The 21373-nt window shown below is 36.2% G+C and overlaps 1 protein-coding gene and 1 long non-coding RNA gene across 6 annotated transcripts in view; one reads left to right on the forward strand and one right to left on the reverse strand.

Annotated features, from left to right (window-relative positions):
- Window positions 1-21373, reverse strand: part of tshz3b (teashirt zinc finger homeobox 3b) — a 350078-nt gene that overhangs the window by 38505 nt on the left and 290200 nt on the right. The window lies entirely within an intron of this gene.
- Window positions 201-13794, forward strand: LOC129446940 (uncharacterized). The gene is made up of 3 exons (XR_012360020.1): window positions 201-336; window positions 12153-12232; window positions 12641-13794. It is a non-coding gene; the product is annotated as an uncharacterized lncRNA (long non-coding RNA).

Below are 21373 nucleotides of genomic sequence, written 5' to 3' on the forward strand. Positions count from 1 at the left end.
GGAATCCGCTGAGAGCGGTGCGAATCGATGCGATAGGTGTTTGATTGGGTATTCCTGCTTGTAATAACGCACATCAGAAGGAGGGGATGGACTCGGGCTGCGCCTCAGCTGCTGCTGTTGCGATAGCATGGATCACTGAGCTATTGCCAAACACTTTCTTGGCCGCTAATAGCACTTTTTGCCCTTCTTTGTGCGGCTCGTAGCAGGTATTTAAAAACAGCAACGGGTGAAGCAGACGCGTCTTCCTCTAGCTCCGAGATGCTTTCCTCTTCAGTAATGTCACTTTCAAAATCCGTTATCACACGCTTTACTTCACAGAGTGGACTTTTTGAGACGGTAAGACTAAAATTTTCCAAATATGCCCATCATTACCGACATCAGACTATTACTTAAATTCAATGTTAGGATGAACGTTTTTTTTATCCTCTTTTTTTGCACGCGTAAATTTGAGATTAAACTCTTTCAGTGGACAAAATGAAAAACTGTCCGTGTTATATTAGAAATGCAGGTCCGTTCACATTGAAAGGGAGAGATAGCAACTGTTTCCTCTCTGTTTACTATGTCAGACACTGCCTTCTCCACTAAAAGCGTTTAAGTCCGCGTCTTCGCCTTGCGTCCGTGCTGTCTTCTCTCACGTAAGTCAATCTGACCGCAAAGGGAATCGCATCGAGCCCGCTGAAGGGGGCAATTTGGAGTCGTGCCGTTCAATACGCCAGAATATCTTGTCCGTATGTCCGTACACCGAAGTCACAGGGCAGATTGGAAGGAAAGAGCAGTCTTTCATGGATCCAGGATGTTTTTGCCCAATCTCACTCTGTGTGTGCATGCCGTTAGATCCGCCCAAGCATCTGTCCGTCTAACCATTGGCGCATCCATCAGTGTCACACACACGCAGACACACACACGCCGCACGGAGTCGCTTTAACTACGGGAAGCTTCTTTTCTTCATCAAAGGACTGATAACGCAAGATATTAACGGAATGGTTCCCAGTTTCGTACTACAAAAGAACAGTTTGACAACAAGTTACCATTTTCTGCAATTGATAAGCTATACAGTTTAGTACTTCGGCAGTGCATTAGATGGCTGAAATTGGGGTGCATGGAGATGTTTAAAGTGATGATTCTCTTATTTTCAAATATAACCTAATATACACTGATTGCAATGATAAAAGCGACAAGTTACGTAACTCATAAAAAATTTAACTCATAAAAGTGGAAACAAAACTTGCTTTAATATTTATTTTACCTAAATTGATAACTTACTATTTGATTTGAATATTTGATTTCACGCATGTTTTGGCAATTGTAACATTTGAGTGAGGTGAATATGCCTTTTTTTCTTTCCTTTTTGTGAAATGTCGTGATTTACTTTAAATTATCGAGTGAATCGACGTGTTCAAGAATGTACGTATTCTGGAACATTTCCTTTATTTTTAGGGCACATTTCATCGACGGCCTGAGTCTCTGAACCTGTTATTATTTGCCATTAAAATAACTTGATTTTATCGTTTTATTATTTTCTATTAATCAAGTCTTTAATTGTAGTGAATGTAAAACAAAAATAACTACAACTTATTAAACTATGCTAATGCCTGCCTGTATTAGACTTCAGAACTACTGAACTGACAGAGAGAAAGTTAATGTGTGTTTTTCACTACAAATGCATATAACAAAATGGACGAATATAAACAGAGTTAAGAGAATGTCAATACACGCAAAAAACACTCTTCCTTCTTTGGTGTGTGTGTGTGTGTGTGTGTGTGGTAAGAAATTACAGCTGCATTAGTATATGAACGTGAGCGCGCATTGTGAATCGTTACCGCCCCCTTCCATGTTCAAATGCTTATCCTAAAATAAAAACCTAAAAAGGTAAAAATGTGATATTTTTATTTAGATTGTGTTAAAGTATATATTAATATTTTTGTTTAAAAAGTACATCACTAATCGTGTTTTATGCAGTTATCCAAAAAGAAGAAAAGGTACGTCATTATCTCATGTTTAACTTCACTTTATCTCGGTGTCTTCATGTTCTTCTATATATCATGCGTTGAGCAAAACATGTTTTTTTTTCAGGGTCTTTTGTTTGTTGACCTGTCAAAATATCCAGTAAGCATTGTTTTAAATGCCGAAATTAAAGACATCTGTTTAATATGAAACACATTTTAGCTGCCAGAGGCCTAACAAATGTACACAGCTTGAAAAGTCTTTTGAAACTATTATTATTAAATCCGACTTGAAAATATGATTATTATTATTACTATTATTGTTACTATTATCATTAATATTATTATAATATCTACATTTAGGGTACCTAATATTCTTCATTTCAAATTGTAAGTTATTTATTGTTGTTGATGTCAAAACAGAGATTTTTTTAAGACTGCAAATTAATCTAAACTGCATTTCTAAGACAGAAAACAAACTTTAAACTTCAATGAAGCTTTAAAATAAAAAAATAGTAGCTTAATATTTTTTTCTAATTTTGGTTTCATTTTATTGTGTTATTCCAGTAGATATTTGCCATTTTTATAGAGAAAGAGAGAATATATATTAATGACTGTTAATAATGACTGTTTTAACATTACATGTTTGTTTTTTTATTTGTACATGCGCTAAAGATAGCAGGAACGCTAATGTGTGTTATGTGCCGCAATGCCATGGGTCTTTCTTTTCAGTGGCATTTGCTTTGTTCGGTATTCTTGATTTATAAAATTCATTAGTTCAGTTGAAAGAAAGTTTTTCACTCTAAATAAAGTTTCTTGATGGATGAAATAATATAGGCAATTGTAATGTGAGCAAAAAAGAGTAGATCACAATTTGATGAGTTCTCCATCTTTTCCTTAAAGTTAACTTTTTTTCTGAAATTCAGAACACGAAGAAAAGTTACCACCAGTGAAAAAGAAAATTTGGCAAATATGTTATTTTTGTCTTTGTTGGCATATTAATACAGCTCCCACGAGAGATTTGAGAGTTTGTGCTTTAAACTCTGGGCAAAGTCTTAAAATAGCCCCAATGGACGCAAATCATAATAGCCTAACCATTCCCACAACATGTTTTTAATTTGCAATACGTTTTAATAGTCCAAACGAAAACTTTATTGGAATATTCATACTATTTTAATTACAAAGATGAATATCTGAGATTAATGAATTTAATTTGTCTTTACGAACCCAAATTTTAGGTTCAGCTTCATAATTATGGGGTGTAGTAAAATAAACGAAATTACAAAAAGGACAAAAAAGTTAACAAAAACAAAACACCAGACCGCTGTTTACATGCTTATCAGGTTTTCGGTATTCGTTTGTCTTAATACTGACTTGTATATCTCTCTTTTGTGATAAATAATTGTGATAGATAATTTAGAATCACATTTTTATATTTTTTGTTACGAGGCAATTGTGATGGAAAATCAGGTGCATAACTACAAATTATATATTCTTTTTATTTAAATTTTAACATTAATGTCGGATAATGGTGTGAGATCCCCCCAAATAGTAGCATACATACAGTAATTATGTCGAAAGTCAGCATATCAATTCGACATTCTTTCTAAAGCTGCAAAAAATAATTATTATTATTATTATACAATTCATGTTTTTATTTGACACAATCTTCTCTTGCCTCCTATGACTAAATTCAAACAAAAAGTTCACTAAAATTCCTGACTTCATAATTCCTTCTCAGTTCAACGTCTGTTTCCCATTTTGTGATTTTTCTACACGCAAGCTGAGCACAGGACCACAGGAGGGCTTTCAATATCTAAGATCTCCGTACGATCATATTAAAGCGAAACAAAGGCGTACAAAGTATCAAACGAAAGAAGTTAACCGAAATCGTAAAACATTCAAACATTTCCACTCGTCCTGTACTAAATTTAGGCTACTAAACATATTTGCTATGCGGAATCCATCGCAAGAGTTAATTAAATTAACATTAGTTTATTGTCTCGTGAGTAATGTCATTATGTTTATACACTAAGTTAAAAAGCATTTTTAACATTGGGGCAATTGCAGACCCACACGAATCAACCACACATAACTTGTGAGAAATATGCCTATGATTCTTTCTTCTCTATTAATATTATTTATTATTATTATTATGTTTATACGTGCATGCTATGACTCTAAACGAAATCTATAAAGTTTCGTAACACCTCTCTCACTTTGGCGAGGCTTACTGATGGAGCATGAGCCATTGTCGATTATTTATACTCTTATCATAGCGACAAGAGCACGTTTATATGAAGCAGAGGCGCAGTTGGGTGTGATCGATATATGAGTGGATAGCATCAGTCATCAGTCAGTGGAGGTGAATTGAAGTTAAAGTTTAAGTTGAGGTTTATCGGCCAAGCAGGATTGCTCTTGAGACTTTTTTCCAGCATTAAATAGTTCAATACAAAATAAAACACAAGATACACACTTCACAGGTTACCCCACTGAAAAGCACCTAATTTGACAGTTAGACAGCAGGGGCTCCTTGTTTCGTATCTCTTATGCATAAAGGTTAATATAGAGTGTATATTAACAATCACCACCCATGAGATTTGGAGACCCCAACTGTGCCAGACCAGGGTCAGTCTGATACATGGTACATAATGATCATGTGAGATCCATCATCCATAAAATAAATTCTATATATTAGAGTCCTCAAGTTCCTTTTGAGGTTCAGAGAGGGCAACTGGGCTTACTGTCCTTACATTCTTAAAACAATGGCTACGACTAGATCCAGGCCGGCTATAAAAAGCATGTGTCGTAATTAGAGCTAGAGGAGAATCCCCGCTTCTGGAGCGTGCACGCTCTCCTGCACCGCACGCATCTTCACGGCACACTTGTTCCTAGTAGTGTGTGTAAAGAGGGTAGGCATCAGAGATCTCTCCTCAAGAGAGGGAAGCATTTACTCAGTAACAGGCAGCAAAATGCTCATTCTAGGTATGCAGTGGCGTCCCACATCAAATCTAATTCTCTATCGCTCATCCACGGCAGTTTCACAGGATTACACCCACTCTCCTTTCTGCTCGCCACTCTTTATTGAAAATTAGCTGTGACGTAATAAGTAACTTTTTATAAGCAGCTCCCTGTGGTCCCTTTATTTTTTTGGTTTTGTTTGATGTATATGCATCATCTATATGTAACTTTAAATCTTTTTTATATCCAGGCCAGGTAGAAAGGTATACTGTATATTAATAATACAGCGATGATAAACTAGGATAGGTGAATACAAAAATGTAAATTTTGAATAACAAAAAATAATTGTATTTTGATAATTAAGCATGAATAAGATAATTCAGTTTTTAAGCATAAGAATATGTGACTAAATCAAGCGTTTGCTTCATTTCCAGTCCCTCCGCTGATCCAAAGCAGTAGTTAACTGCCCCAGCTATAGAACTTGTTCACCATTTATCTAGTTTGGCTCATAACTGTTGTTGCACCATAAGAGTTAAAGTACCGTCTGACTGCTTCCTCCACCTCTTACCAGTGATGTGTGTCTTGCACTCTGCTATGTACTTTTTCCTTAGAAGAGGAACCGTAAGTGTAAGGGCCTGCTCTTTTGTCTCTCTCTCTCTCTCTCTCTCTCTCTCTCTCTCACTGGGTGTGCTAGCTTGCAGGGTTGAGAGGGCAAGTGCTGACCAGCCCTCTTTCTCTGCCTGTTACTAGGTCACGGAGCACCCCCCCCCAGCCTTGTACCTCTTTCTCCAGCACCTTCCCATCCACTGCCACCAGGGAGAGGGTAATTTAAGCCCTGCTTGATATATCCAACTCATCACTGTCCCACAGACCAGCTTCAAAATTAAAGTCTGATCTACAAAGTTAAAGCAGGTTGCGATAAAAATTGGCATAGGTCAGGGAAGGAGGGAGCGGTCAAAGCACGTGGCGCTTTTTCATCTCTTTTGATTTATGCTTTCGGGGGGAGCCGTAGAAAAATTAAAACATTACCCAGTTAAATTAGGTTTTTACCCAAGGTGTGATCATCAGAGAAAAATAAAAATTATTAATGAAAATTAAGTTGTTGTTAAACTATATATAAAAAGGTGAACAAATTTGGCCTGCAGTGCTTGAAGAAGAGGCTTAAGTCTAAATTTTAGACTTGAAATTGAATTAAATTATAATAGAAGAGCTGAAAGAGGGACACGACAGAATAATCAGGCTCCTCCCCCAAAAAATAAGTTTGGCTCCGTTTATGTTTACAATAACACAAAAATCACTTATATTTAGTTAGTATAGTTCAATATCATTTCCAAGTTTGATGTCAGAGCTGCATCCCGCTTAGACATTTGTTTTTGATCTTGAAAGTAGTTTTCTTCAAATGATCACTTTTGAAACACACATTGATCGACATTTCTGAGTGAGATAAAGATTTGCAGCGAGTATACAATGATGGAGCAGATGTGGCTGGAGAGTTTGATTACGAGTGAATGTTTGTCTTTGATGTAGCAGTGAAAGAATGACCAAGTAAAAGAAAACAACTTTCATTTTAATGGGCTCGTGGAACTCTCTCTGATTGGACGCAATGACGTAAAGCAGGCATGAGTCAGTCGTGATTGAAGGAACATGAGCGCGTGAGGGACACTGAGGTTTTGGGGGGCAGAGGAAAGAGGTGGGTGGAGGTACTACAGTATCAGCTCACAAGAAAGAGTGATTGTTAGTGTGTGAGAGTGCACATGATGTGTGTGGGAGAAAAGAGAGAGGAAGTGAGTGTGTCTGCGCGTGTCTGTGTGTGTGCGACCATGAACGCAGACATATGAACTTAAGCGAGTGTGTATAAAAGCATGCCTGAGTGTGCAAAACGGTGCATTTTCATTCATTCAAGTGTGTGCATAAGAATTTTGTGTGTGTGTGTGTGTAAGCCTGCATGTGATTGCCTTGCATCTCTGTGTGCGGGACCTGATCCACAGCACTGTATGGTAAACAGGAACATTTTCCCTGGAAGGAGGAATTTCCCCCAGCAGCCCCCTATAGCAGTAATGGTGGTGGTAATGAGCTGCAGCTGTCAGACCTCTTTCCGCCTCTCGTCCCTGATTCATGTTCCTGCCGCACAACATCTACAACTGGAACAAATGTTTACCCCAATGAAAACCAGACAAACACGGCCGGCCCGAATCATAGCTCCTAACGGAATAACTAATGGCCCTGGCCCTGTTTTACGCTATCAATGATACATGTGGGCTCTGAAACGCAGACCCACAAGGTCAACAGCGCGGACCATCAAGCTGTGCTTTTCTTATATAGGAAAAGACATGTATGAGATGTAGATAATCTGAAAAATATGAGTTAGCAGTTTGGACTTCTTTATGGTTTAAGTATATTTTGGGTCAAGAACCGCAGAATAGTGTAAAAAAACACTGCAGACGTATTTGCTTCGTCAAATCTTGGTGCTGCCGGGCATTTGTGTTTTATTGAACAGATGGAGCTTGACTCATTCTGGCTTCCTGACTGGGTTTACTCCCAATATTCGGCTCCCATGAGGTTGATATTACTAGAGAGCACAATCTATATTCATTGGAATGAGCGTCATGATTCAGAGATCAGCACGAATCAGTGATTGTGACTGAGCTGGAGTGGGATAATTCGAAATGCGTTTTCATAACTTTTTATAACATGCTGTCATTATGCTGGTGTTCAAATATAGCTGCTGTCTTTTTACATTCGCGTTCGTCGTTTTTCCTCTTTGACATTCTTACGTGCTTTTTTATTGTCGATATTTCCCTTCTCTTTGTTCATTATAAAGTATCAAACGCAGCCGGTCATGTAGAGAGATAGACAGCGGCAAAGTGTGTTTACCCCATGCGGCCATTAATGCTACGGCCGCATGCCAGCAGCGACATTAATCCATTAATCACACTTTTCCATTTGCTCAGGCCTGCTTTATTAATTTGGCGTGAGGTAACGCTAATACAACCTCTCTCTGTCAAACTTCCTACCTCATTACATGTACAAAAGTCCCACCACCCACCTGTCACGAGGCCACATCCTATAGACTCTTTATATTACAATAAAAGACGTGGTAATTGTGGCACAGAGGTGCGCAGAAGGAGAAAGCGGAAGAATTAGAAATTATACAAAATAAGGCATTACAAAAAGAAAACTGAACTTAAAAGAGGAAGAACTTACAGATAAGGAGAGCAGGTCTGAGAAAGATCAAAAAGGCCCAAACCAACAGTGAGTGTTCGTATGAGATCCACAAAAGATCTGAAAGATCAACCTTTCTTCCTCTCTTTCTGGTGTCTTGTCAAGCATGTGAAAGCCACTTCACTATGCTGCTGTTTATCTTGCGCTGACATTCTCTGCTCCATCTATTTTTCAGGCCTCCTAAGCAGGAGCTTTACCTCTAAACACACACTTGGAAAGACAAGCTTAATCACAGAGAGAGAAAGAGAGAGAAATAGAAATAGAGGAAGAGAGAGAGAGAGAGATAAAACATTAATATACTTAAAAACCAAGGGAGTTTCTCTGAGGAGACAAGGGAGGTAGTTCTTCCCCCCAAAAAATTTACGGTACTAAATTAAAACAAAACAAATATTAGTTAGTAGTGTCAAGAATATGATAAAGCTATATTATTGTAGTTATATATTTTTAAACAATAATAAAAACATTCATTTACATGGTACAATACATTCAATAAAGAGTATGTCAATATAAACATGCCAAAATACTAAAAATCATTTTTATGAGTAATTTAAAGGGGCCATGGCACAAGACCTTTTTAAGATGTCAAATAAATCTTTGGTGTCCCCAGAGCACATATGTGAAGTTTTAGCTCAAAATACCACATAAATAATTTATTATAGCATGTTAAAATTGTCACTTTGTAGGTGTGTGCAAAAATGTGCTGTTTTGGGTGTGTCCTTTTAAATGCACATGAGCGGTTGGTTGCAATTGAAACTCAATTGTGCTTTGAATTTTTTTCTCTCTCTCTTTTTTCTCTGCACTAAATGGCAGTGCTGTGATTGGATAGTGCAGGTTAAGAGGCAGTATTATTATAATAAGAGCTCCTTCTGACATCATAAGGAGAGCCAAATTTCAACGACCTATTTTTTCATGTGCTTGTAGAGAATGGTTTACCAAAACTAAGTTACTGGGTTGATCTTTTTCACATTTTCTAGGTTGATAGAAGCACTGGGGACCCAATCATAGCACTTAAACATGGAAAAAGTCAGATTTTCATGCCATGGCCCCTTAAATGTAAATGCTGTTGCAAAACTAAACAAACCTAGAGAAAGACTTTCAGAAGTCCACCACATACTACTGTATCACACTACAAACTGTCTGGTCAAGTTAGAGAGAGAGAGAGAGAGAGAGAGAGACTCCTTAATCTGGTTAGTGTCATAGAAAGTTGTATACATGTGGTTATGTGGTCGTACACCATATTTTCTCTCAGAATTGATGCGACGAAAAGACAAGATCCCCTCAATAAAATAATCACTTTACAGCTAAACCAACATGACACAATATAAATCTGATCAGGGGACAAATATAAACATCAGTACACACACATCCAGATCACATGCCATTATGTTGACCCCTAGGTAACTGTGGTTTATAGAGAGAGCCTCGGACTGCACCCGGAGGCTTGCCTTTACAGCCCAATTATTAGCATTCCCGTGGCTAAAAACAGATGCTAGAAAAAGTGACACGAGAACTGGCTACAGTATGCTTCCTGCCACTGTATATCAACACTTCTCACATCCAAATATTCTCCTAATGTCCCTCTAAGGGTTATGCAGGGCATGTTGATGATACACAGGCAATGCACAAGACATGACTTGAGATTTAGGTGTTATTGTGATAAAAGCATTGTGTGATCACAGCACTTTTTATTTAATTAAAATCATATATTTTGAATATTTAATTTCTATATTGCCAGTATTATGAGTCTTTTATGAAATACAAAGCATGCAAATGAAAACTGTGTGTGTTCTCTGAGGAGTTTCCCTTTGAAATAGGATCTGATGTGGAAAGACGGGGCTGCTAGCCTGCCCTTTCTGTGGCAGGATTTAGGAAGTGTTACATTTTCACCCGATCGTATATGACCGAGGATACATTGCCCTAGAGATCATACGTTCATGCTGTTTCTCTCAAAACAGAAATGGGTTCGCGCAAGATTTCAGACAGGTGCAAGAGGGACCCAAAAATGTAAACAAAAGTTCGTAATCAAATGACGCACAAGTTGGCAGGCAAATGTGCAGAAAGAACTAATTAAACTAATACATTATTACACATTAGTGTACATACACTTCAAACAATTCAAAACCATGAACACAATGGTAATGTTTGAAAATAGGTGCATACTGTTTGTGCAACGACTTAATGAAATGAAGCCTGCTATTTTTCCTGGGCTTATTGTGGACCTGTGTTCAGCTATATTTTAGTGCTGTGTTTCCCAGCCAAGTGTCATGCAAAGTGTCTGCAAAATGGTTTGATCTGAGCAAATTAATGTTGGACATAAAAGTCTAGCTTTCTCTTGGGCAGAGGCCAGGCTTTTCAGAGAGAAAGGGAAAAAGCACTTAGTTGTAAAAGCGAGTTGCGCTTTACATTTTGATTAGGTCATTTTTCATGACTGAAGGAAAAAAAAACAGAACCACTTTTGATTTCAGGGGTTAATGTGAAGTATTTACAGTATTTACTGCAATGCTGAAAAGTTGAACATTTCCTTTTTCCTCTTTTAGAAACGTATGAGGTAGTTTTGGCATACTTTTGGGAATACTTGGAATACTTTTGACATGTCATGTGGTGTGGCACGCAATACTTCATCAAAAAACATTTCATAACATTTTGCTAATACTTTAAAAATAGTTTTAAAATATATTTATCATGACTACTAAAGATAATTTAAAATGAATTAATGAATGTCTCGACTATGTTGTGTCTTTTTATTCAAACTTCAGATAAATCCATTTCTACTCTTACTTAATAATACAGATAGGGGAGAACCGGGGGAAAAGTAACGCGGGACGAAAGTAACTAAGCGATTTTATCCGAGCACTGATAACATTTGCTTCCCAAACTACGACAGCATCTTAGGCACACAACCCCTGACAGAGCTGACAAATATTGTGTTATTTACTCACCGTTTTGCGCGTGTAGATCCAGAAAGATGTTCTCAACCATGATAAGTAAATTCCGAAAGCGGTCATTGTTTTCTTATAGCGCGTTGTGTTTCTGGTTTCATGTGTTAAAGTACTGATCAATCTACAGGTTATAAATTTGACCTCTCTTAGTTTTTCAAAATAAAAGTAAATCGGGTTTAAATGTGAGGAGATCCTGTCGGGACAAAAGTAACACTTGTTACTTTTGTCCCGCTGCTAATACTGTTGTATATGTTGAAAATTTATATTATTCTAATTTGATTTAATTTCATTTTCTTAGTGTTCAAACTGTTGATTTTTTTATTCTCAACAATTTAAGTTTGTACTGTTGGTTGCTTTTGAAATATTTGATAAAACTGAAATTTAAAATGAAAATGTAATTTCATTATTTTTTACAAAGATAAATTACAAAATATGTTTCCAGTTACATATTAACGACATCATAGTCATGTAGATTTACTAAAAACAAGTGTAACAAAATAATCTATCTTGTCTTGTTGTGTTACTTTTGTCCCTGCAGGTGGGGTCCAAAGTAACAATTCACTACTTATGTTTAAAGTGAAATTATACTGAAGTTGTTTTACATTTTTACAAAATTCCACCTGATATTGATAGACCACACTTGTGAGTTATTGACCACAGCAAAAATATATCTCTGTCTATGACATTATCTTTCAAAATTAAGTTTTTCTGGTACTTTCGCCCCGCTCTCCCCTACTGTAAATATTTTCAGCTCAATATAAATGTGAAACGTATGTATTGTTGTACATATTGTTTACAAATTGAGCTCATATATACATGCTCATATGTAATTCCACAGCCATTTATAAAACATGCAGATCAACAAAACAGGTCTTGAATAGTTCATAATACTCATATCCATAATTATAAAGCTTCCCCATTCAGTCAGCGAGTAAAAATAAAGGCTTCCATCATAACGTCAGTCTCCGCTCAGACGTGGATCATGATCCACGAGCGGTCGGCTCCATGGTAAACAGTATTAAGTGGACACTATAATCATATCATTAATTCAGCTTTGTGACCTCTTTGTCTCTATTTTTAAAATCAGGTGAGAAGGTAACAGAGCTCCACACACCTCACAGCAGAGCAATTTTACACCACTGCACATCATTGGAGAACCAGTGGGAGGTGACTTAATGCCTTTACTGCCAAAACAGATAGATGGAGGGAGAGATTTTTATTTTCTTATATCATACGTTTAGTAGACGTGAAGCCTGCTGTGACTTGACAATGTGTATTGTAATAGGGATATTTGTTTTTCTCTGTCGCTTTGTTTCTTTAATTGTGTTCTTTGATAAATGCACGTGTTAGCTTTATAACACCACACTGTAAAAATGTATCTTATGTTCTTACATTTAAATCATCTACTTTAGTTATAAAATATTTAATGTGACAGTTTAAACTTAACTATACTGGTCTGCACCCACAAAAGTATTTTTTTAAAGGTTAAAAAATAACTAACATTTGCACAATTCTGCTTATTGTGAAGCAACCAAAATACAAATGTGCTTTGAATTGTTTTCTTTTATTTTTCAGAAGAATGGGCTTCTTGAAGAATGAGATGGATAACAGTTGTATGTAATCTTGGATTGAGGTCATTGCCAAAACACATCACATTCCTATCCATTCACTTCACATTCATTCATTCACTCACATAAACAGACGTCTCTTCCACCCGTGGCACATACAAGAATCAATCTAGTCACACTTACACCCCAAAAATGTTCAAATAACAGAAAATACACAAGGAAAGGACCACATGCACAAACACGCAGGCATGGCGTGCGCACACAAACCGCTGATGCGCATAGAAAGGTGTCTGCCGCTGTTAATATCATTCAGGATACTAAGTGAACGTTTCAGTCACCTTTCATTTCCTTCTCCTCATCATCGTCGCTCTCTCTCACTTTTTACTCTTTCACACACAAGCAGACACATCATCATCATCTTCATCATCTCTCACATTACCATCACTGGACACACAGAGACACATATCCAGAAATGGAGAGATGACAAGGAAGAGGGGAGAACACAAGAAGCACATTAGTTATCGGTCTCTGTCGTTCTTCTCCTTTCACATCCCATCAGAGTAACACTCTTCCATCTGTTCCCTCACTCTTCTTCACCTCTAACTGTCTAACAGCCCTGCTGCACTTCACTACACTGGCCTACCTGACTAAACGACACTTCACACTAGACACACAGATGACTGAAACTGAAATATTTACAGAGCTACGGAATGGGAAAAGACAGAATTGATGGAATAGAAGGAATGCACAAAATAGGACAAGTGTGTAGCCTACATTTTCCAGTTGTGAGAGTGACTAACACACAAACATAATGGGGCATAATTATATTTATAAAAAAGATCGCCATGTTAAAATAATGCACAATGTTTTTTAAATGCAAAAATGGTCAAAATATTTACCCCAGCTCTCACTTGGGCAGTACTCTTAAAAAAGGTCCTAATATGGTACAGATATGTATACATTTGGTATCAATATACTGCATGTACCTCCGAGGTACTAATATGAACTCTTTAGATGCAAAGCTGTACTTTTTTGAGGAACCGCCCCAGTGACAGGTGGGGTACATATTTTGACCATTTTCTTTAGACACTATAGACCTTTTGCGTGTTTGCAAACAGAGATGACGTTTTTTGTGGGCGGAGCCCAACTGGTGGCAGAAAGTGACAGTGTTTTAGCGTTAAACTGTTATTTTAATGGATCCGGTGTTCTATAGAAGTCTGTTTCCCCTATATTTCTCTTAATTGTAATGTTTCTTATAACATTTTCACCAAGTTACGTTTATTTTTTAAATAAATTAAAAGTTTAAATGGCTTGGCTTCTGATATGTGTGCATGTATGTAATGTATATGTATTGTTCTTTGTTGGTAAATCAATTATTTTTACAGTATGAATTGCTGAAGTACTTATAAGAGCAATACTATCATGTATTATGTATATATATAATTTATTAAATATTTCATCATTTTCCTGTTTTCAATTTCTTCCTTATATTTTTAGCCTACGTGTTTGTTCTAAAACTATTATGTTTACATTCAAATTAATTTGTATAGGCCTGTTTATATATTATTAACACTTTACATCGTGTTTGTGTGTGTGTGCTATGTTTATATATTTATTAGTAAACATCATAATTTAGAACAAACAGGAAGAAGACATAGGCTAAGATAGAAGGTAAAAACAAGTAATAGAAACGAAAAAAAAAAATATGAAAAGTTTAATAAATGGTAATATTATTGATATTATGAACTCATTTAAATCTTTAATCTTCCTAAATAAATTATAAACGTAACGTGATGAAAACGCTATAAGAAACACATAGAGGGATCAGACTTCGACAGAACACCGGATATCTTCTCTAATTATTTTCTATTCTAATTATTAATAGATTTCCAAATGATTTCATCACTCCAGTCTGTCCGGTTGAGGGCTTATTGCAACCATAAACACCTACATTTATCTTCAAATGGTGTCTTCGACGACGGTATACTATAAAAATGAAGGTCATCTTTTCTGGTATTCCTATTCTGACACTCAACAGCACAACAAGACATTTTCTAGTGAGTTATATTGTTCGTTTCACTCGTGTCTAATTCATTTCCACTTTTTTTTCAGCCACCACATTGCACATGTGACGTAACTGCGACGTAGACTCGCAAAAGGTCTATGGACATACTTTCTATACGTGTTTGGTTAATGAAAATGACAATAATTAACACAATTTTAAATTCACAGCAGACAAATTTAAGAATAAGTTGGAGACACAAAAGGTGTTGCAATACTCTGTATTTCTTCTAAAAGTTATATTTACTTTAAAATATAGGGGAGAACCGGGTCGAAATTAATGCGGGACGAAAGTAACAAAGCGATTTTCTTATACTACATTTGCATTTAAAACTATGACAGCATTTTTAGCATGCAACCTTTGACTGAGCTGACAAATGTTGCGTTATTTTGTCATAGTTTTGCACGTGTAGGTCCAGAAAGCCATTTTTGACCATGGTTAGTAAATTCCTAAAGCGGTACTTTTTTCTTATAACACGTTGTGTTTCTCGTTTCATGTGTTACAGTGCTGATCAATTCACAGATTTAACACATCCTGAAGTTAGTTTTTCAAAATTAAAGTAAATCGGTTTAAATGTCGAGACGAAAGTAACACTTGGTACTTTTGTCCCGCTGCTAATACTATTGCATTATGTTGAAAAATTATATTATTCTAATTTGATTTGTTCATATTGTTGGAAAAAAAATTATTCTCAACAATTTAGGTTTATACTGTCGGGTTGCTTTTGAAACACTTGATGAAACTGAAATTTCAAATAAAAAAAATGTAATTTTTATTTTTTGCAAAACAACCAGTCCTTCCAGAAAAACGCAGAGATTTTTGTGATTGTTTCGGGCAAAAATCCTTGATCTTGCAGCATGTTTTCTTAAAAAATGTGATGGAATATGCGGAATATTTATGCAATTTTATGCGATGAAATTGCGGGAACTTGCAAAAACTGTTTGCAGATTTTCAATGATGTTCACGTCACATAATCACGTCACTTCATAACGTTCCCATGGCAACAGGGGACATGGCTGTGCTTGTGTGAGGTAAATGAATGCCACATTTTTCAACTTTCTGCTAAGACATATGTGATTTTTGCTACCAAAATGTGGGTTTATGAAATCATGCAAGCCCCGCATATTTTTGTGCACGGAAATCTGCAATTTATGATGCTAAAGTGCGGCGTATTTTTCAAAATAAATATGCGGACCTTGGCTGATTAAGCATAATCACGTTTTTCTGGAGGACTGAACTACAACAAAATATGTTTGAAGTTACATATAAACAAGGTCATAGTCATGTATATTTACTACAAACAAGTGTAACACAAAAATCTATCTTGTTTTGTTGTGTTACTTTTGACAAACCTGTGTGTTACTTTCGTCCCAGCTGACAGGGTCTCAAAAAACATGTGCTACTTATGTTCAAAGTGAAATTATACTGAAGTCATATTACATTTGTTAAAAACATTTACCTGGTATTGATAGACAAAACTTGTGAGTTAATGACCACAGCAAAAATATCTCTGTCTAAAACATTATCTTTAAAAATGATGTTTTTCTCAAAAAAAAAACAAAAAAAAAAATTCGCCCCTGCTCTCCCCAAGTGTAAATCTGTAATTTTGGAAGAAATATAATAGAAAGTACAAACTTACAAAAGCATACTATGTGTGTTGTATGTTTGTGTATAGGTGGGTGTAAACACACATTTGTTAAAACTTACATTATTATTTCACAGAAGCTGATGATCTGCTTATTTTACTTTCAGTCTATCCATAATGTTTATTGACAGAAAAAGTCCCTTTATGCACATTGTGTATTGCCTCCAAGCAAATGTAAACCTATAAAACACAATTCCATCATTATAATTATCATAAATCTCTCATTTACAAACCTCCTTCTCCCATTTTACCTATAAGTAAACGTCACAGCAGGGGGTGAAGAAAAGACACGGTTTGTGTTTGTCCCTCTAGACTTTCCATACACACAGGGCCTTAAGGGGAGCTTACACAGAAGCTCTTTAGGGGGTTGTTAGCTGTGAGCTTAGCCACCACAAGAGCTCCAGCACACGCACTAATTATTTTCATAGTCAGCCGGGTGTGCAGAGCTGGCCTGCGAGTTGTGCAAATGCTTATTTAAGCTGTTTAACTGACATACATATGGTTTTTATCACCATGAAGAAACGTTTGAACTGGTTTTGTTTTCCTGCGGCCAAGGCTATGACCTGTCTGTCAAAAACATTCATATGCGTTTCTTTTCTGGGAAATTCTATTCCATAATGTTCTGGATCAGTGTGTGTTTGTTTTTTTTTCTCTCCATATTTTTCCCAAGTCATTGCTGTACTCAAAAAGTGTTAATAAAAACTAAACCACATTTGGCTTTTATAGTGGAGTGTCTGTTTTCATTTTAGAATGATTTACAGTATTTATGAATGAATTTGAAATTGCATAACCCATTAGTATTAATTATAATAATTCTATAAGCAAGGATTAGTAATTACTAAGGTGTAATATTTGCTCGTTCGTTCAATCATCATCTCGTGGGCTCATACGAAAAACAACTGTCCACACTTCCCGGACTATACATGCAAACTGAAGCAGATGTGTGACAAAGCCTCACACATACATAGTTAAGCGCAGTGTGTCATTCACACAGTATTGGCAATCCTACAGGTTAATGCTCCGCAATCCTATGAGGTAACTTCCTTCGGAGCCTGTAATGCTTCCTGTGTCTAATACGCTGACCAAGGAACGCTGAAACGATTACGATTCCGTTCATGCAAAACATTAAACCCACAACCCCGCAATGCAGCTTAACCACAGGCATTGTAAGCGACAATTGTTTAGGAAATGTAATTCTGTGTAAAAACGTTCAAATGTCTCTCTGTACAGTAGTTGTACGGGCAGTATTACTTTAAATAAACATTGCCATTCCAGCATGGGTTTGTGAATAAATAGAACAAAAGGCAAAGAAGCGGATTTCCTCTGCTGATTGCAGCCAGATGTTAGCCAGGGTCTGCTGCTGCTTAACTGGCTATTAAGAGGGAAATTCAGAGTAATTCAATAAATAGAGCCGCCATAGGAACTATAGTCTAATGTGTTATAATGCAGGCCCAGAGCTTTCACGCTCTTCTTTTTCACACAAGCACTTAACAAAATGAATAAATGTGTATGCTTTATATTTTACAAGCGAATTTAAAAAAATGTGTGGGGATATTTAAATGGTATTTGAATTTTATGCAGATTCAGCCACAGTCATTACAAACAAAATCCATCAAATAAATGCAAATAAAACATTTTAAAATAAAATGCTTTATAATATTTCACCCTTGAGGCAATTTCTGAATAATTCCCAAAATGTTAAAAAATAGCCCATAACACAAAAATAAAATTTTCCTGACACCAATATCAACTTTAAATCTGCGAATATGTCAGATTGACTGTACTGTAACTGCAAATGAAGAGTTCCAAAACGCAATAAATCCATTTTTGACAAATTTCGGTAAAAACGTGTTTTCTATACCAAGAAAGTGACAAGATGAAAACCACTATTTTCTATTACAAACTTTCACATGGCATCTTAAGGTTATAATAACATTACAATTTCAAATCCATAACTTGATTTTTAAAGATTTATTGTAAAAACTGATTATTTTTTCCTTTTAATATTCATTTGGTTGAACAGTTGTACACACTAAAAAATAAACATTAATGGCATTATTACTTTAGTTTGTCATTTTAAGAACACTCTCATTGCTACGGTTATACTTGACGTCGTCGCTTAACATTTTTCACAGCGATCAGCAGTAAAATGTTTTGGCCCTGCTCGATTCTCATTGACTTTGACTTTAAAATAATGTTAAGTTTTTCATAGGATCCATTGGGGTCAATGTGTTAGCACGAGAGAAGCTTGATGCTGTCGGGAGAACAAGCAACTGGCTCCGAGTGCCTCTCACGTAAATTATTAGATGTTGATGGCTTACGTTTCATTCCCGTCACAGAAAACCACAGGTTGTTTTTGTTTGTTTGTTGATCACGAAGTACAAAGTAAATGAGAAAACCTAGGACTCTGTGCACTCAACGCGCCGCCATTGTTTGTTTACATTGCGTGGAATGGTGCACTGTAATTTGTGGAGCGGATTTATTGCATTCTGTAGAAAAGGGAGAAAAGATGACAGAATAACATGGCTGATATTGGATTTTGGGTTAAATTAAGAATTTACTTTTAAATAGTAACCTGATATAATACTGATTTTGGCAGTAACTCATTTTTTTCAAAAATGGCATTTATTGCGTTTTGGAACCAAACTCTTCAAATATAGATTTAGGGTATTGAAACAAAATATGTCCTTGAATATTATTTGTAATTCTATTAAATCCAGTTTTGGTCTCTAAGCTTTAAACACACATACGATAGATACAAAGATGTACAGTGTCCCAAGTGGATTTTTTATGGATCTGTTTGCTTTGGTGAGTACGTCAATTGCTTTCAGCGTCCCAGCCATCTCTCTCTGATCCAGACCCAAGTGTAATTAAGGAAACTATGCTAGTGTTAGGAATGTAAGACTTGAATCAATACAAATAACTGATATGACCCTGTATCACTGCAGGAGAGAAAGAGAAAAATCTAAATAATCAAACACATAATCGCACAGCCAGTAAAACACTTGTCATTTCATCGTCTTTCTGTTCTCTCACCCCACATCTCCTAGCTGTCTCTCACTCTTGTGTGTGCGTGTGTGTAAGTGTTACACAATCGTCATACGAATAACTCCAGTATGAAGGAAGAGAGAGAGAGAGAGAGAGATGCAGAAAGGTCAGAGATACTGAGTGAAACGGATAAAGGCTAATGATTATCTCAACCTTTATCTAATCAATAATCATTTATCCAACAATATTACCGCCAGCTACTGCCCATTCTCTATTATCCCTGCACAGACGCCAGTGGCTGTATTGTCTCAGTCTGTCAGCTTTATGGCCTGGGTGAATGGTAGGTGAACATCAGGGCTGTGATGCTCTCTGTGTGGCGGGCAGTTCATTGGTATGGCTGTGCGGTATGAGGATATATCCCATATTGAGATATAGTTTATATATTTAGTAGCTAAATTTAATTCAGTTTTTATTAAAATATATTTTAGAAGTGTGTAGTAAAAAAATATAATTTTTATAATTTTTACATTTTATTTATAATTTTTTTTATTTAATAATGGCAGAATTTTATTTGGTGTTTAATGATAGCAAGTATTTGAGCTGGCATGTTACTTTTTTTTTAAATATACACACATAAAAATAACTTAAATATTAATAAACTACAGATTCATTTTGATTAAAAATATTAAAGAAAAGTATAGTTTTTGAATTTAACATCAGATGAAGAATTCAGCTAATTGTTCATGTTTTATTCGAATTAACCAAAAAACACAGAAATGACATCCCTCACACGCATACCCACCCCCTCTCTCAATGTCTCTGTCTGCCACTGATGCCATCATAACCTCTCTCTTTATTGCTTTTAATGACTCCCTCTTTCCTTTCATTAATTCTTTATCGATTTCTCTGGACGGCCGTTGAATTAATTTCCAATTACCAAGGATTAGAAGAATAGACAAATGTGCATGTTTGCATCTGGCGTGCGAGAGCGCATACTGTTGTGTAAGCACATATGTTTCAGAAGAGTGGAAAACGTGTTGACAAACATGTTTTTTAGATCAAGTGCATTTTTTAGTGGTATTTTAATGTGGCTGAGGATTTTATTTTTTTACAGGCCAAAAGAAGTCTAAATAAAATAAAAATTTCACACGCAATCACAGAAATCGCAAAAGCTAACGCAGAGTCTACACAGGGGAATGTTGTGAATCTGACAGAAGGAAATTGCAGTAAAGGTCAGTGTGAGCTAATGGCTAGGGTACCTTACATGAAATAAGTCCAGACCCTTTTGACAGCTCCTTCAGTGTCACAGTCTTTAACTACTGCTACTGACGTGATTGGAAAACCAGCTTATGTTTTGTGTGCCTGTGGACGTGAGCGTGTGAGTGTGCTGTTGAGCCCCGACCCGTATAGGAATCTCATTTACACGCACTTTAACATCCAAAACATTTCATTGCAAACCCAAAAAATCAAGTACCTCCAGTCTAAAATGAGCAACACTTTAACTCAATTCACAGCACTCAAGACTATCGATACGAAATTGCCAATGGTTATTAATTAGGGTAATTATTCACTTTCATATCTGTGACAGTTATTGACTGTCATTTTTAAAAGAGCTTTGAGAAAGCTATCTCAAAGAATATGGACAAATCTATTGAAGTAAACAGACTAAACCATTTTAAAATGAAGTGGATTGATCAGACAAGGACACAAAGCTGAAGTTGTTTTGATTGTATAAATCCAGTATTGATGTTCAGTGTACTTCGGTTAGCTCAGAAATAACCTTTACCGTAACTTCATAACTTTAACAAGAAAACAAGTCTTTGTTGTTCCTGTTAGTGTAATTATTTATGTGTGTTTACCTCCTTCCTGCTGGTCCCCGAGTAATCTATACTTTAGTGAGCATGTGTGTGTGTGTTTGTTTGTGCACGCATCTGTTTGTACTCTTAGTTATTGTGTGTTTGTGTTGACCCAGCTCTCACTCAGCTCATCCCCATGTGCGAGTATGTGTGTGAAATACTGCACACTAATAGGCAGTGCCGGCCTCT

This window comes from Misgurnus anguillicaudatus, chromosome 21, assembly GCF_027580225.2.
Source record: "Misgurnus anguillicaudatus chromosome 21, ASM2758022v2, whole genome shotgun sequence".
NCBI classification, from domain to species: Eukaryota; Metazoa; Chordata; class Actinopteri; order Cypriniformes; family Cobitidae; genus Misgurnus; species Misgurnus anguillicaudatus.